Source organism: Elephantulus edwardii, unplaced genomic scaffold (genome assembly GCF_000299155.1).
Source record: "Elephantulus edwardii isolate Elephantulus edwardi_28Jun2011 unplaced genomic scaffold, EleEdw1.0 scaffold00236, whole genome shotgun sequence".
In the NCBI taxonomy this organism is placed as follows: Eukaryota; Metazoa; Chordata; class Mammalia; order Macroscelidea; family Macroscelididae; genus Elephantulus; species Elephantulus edwardii.
In genome coordinates, this window is record NW_006399986.1 from 564,064 (window position 1) to 564,863 (window position 800).

An 800-nucleotide genomic window follows, 5' to 3' on the forward strand; every position below is an offset into this window, starting at 1 on the left:
CCAGTCAGAGTAGCAAAATTTAATAGAACAGAAAGCTACAAATGCTGACGAGGTTGTGGAGAAACTGGAACCCTTATTCACTGTTGGTGGGAGTGTAAAATGGTGCAACCACTGTGGAAGGCTGTATGGCGCTTTCTCAAAAAGTTGCAAATAGAGATACCATTCAACCCATCAATTTCACTACTGGGAATATACCCCAAAGAGACCATAACTGACATACAAGCAGATATATGCACACCCATGTTTATTGTGGCTTTGCTCACAATAGCTAAGAGTTGGAAACAACCTAAGTGCCCATCAACAAACGAATGGATAGAGAAGCTGTGGTGTATTCACAAAATGGAATACTATGCTACATTGAAAAACAAGGAACTCATGAAATATTATTCACAATGGGTGACCCTGGAGGACATCATACTGAATGAAGTATCTCAGACACAAAAGGACAAATACTGCATGGTGCCACTATTGTAAAACGGGACTGACCTCGGGGTTGTGAAGAGACAGAGAAGGATGGGTTCAATAATGTATACTGCATTGAAACAGATGAGAGATAAAACTGTTTAAGAGGGAAAATTATTTGGTGTTTTTGTCATGACAGGAGTCCAGAGCAAAGGCTGCATAGTGGAGTGGACTTGGAGAGAGGGATTGTAAAACAATGAAAGAATTTTTTCTTTTACTTTTCCAAGCGGGTAGTGTACTAGGGGGGAGGGTTGGGAGGGGAGAAAGCGCAACAGTGAATGAATGGAAATTCAAAGTCTCTGTAGATTTTCATTTAAATCACTCAGTAAAAGGTTTAA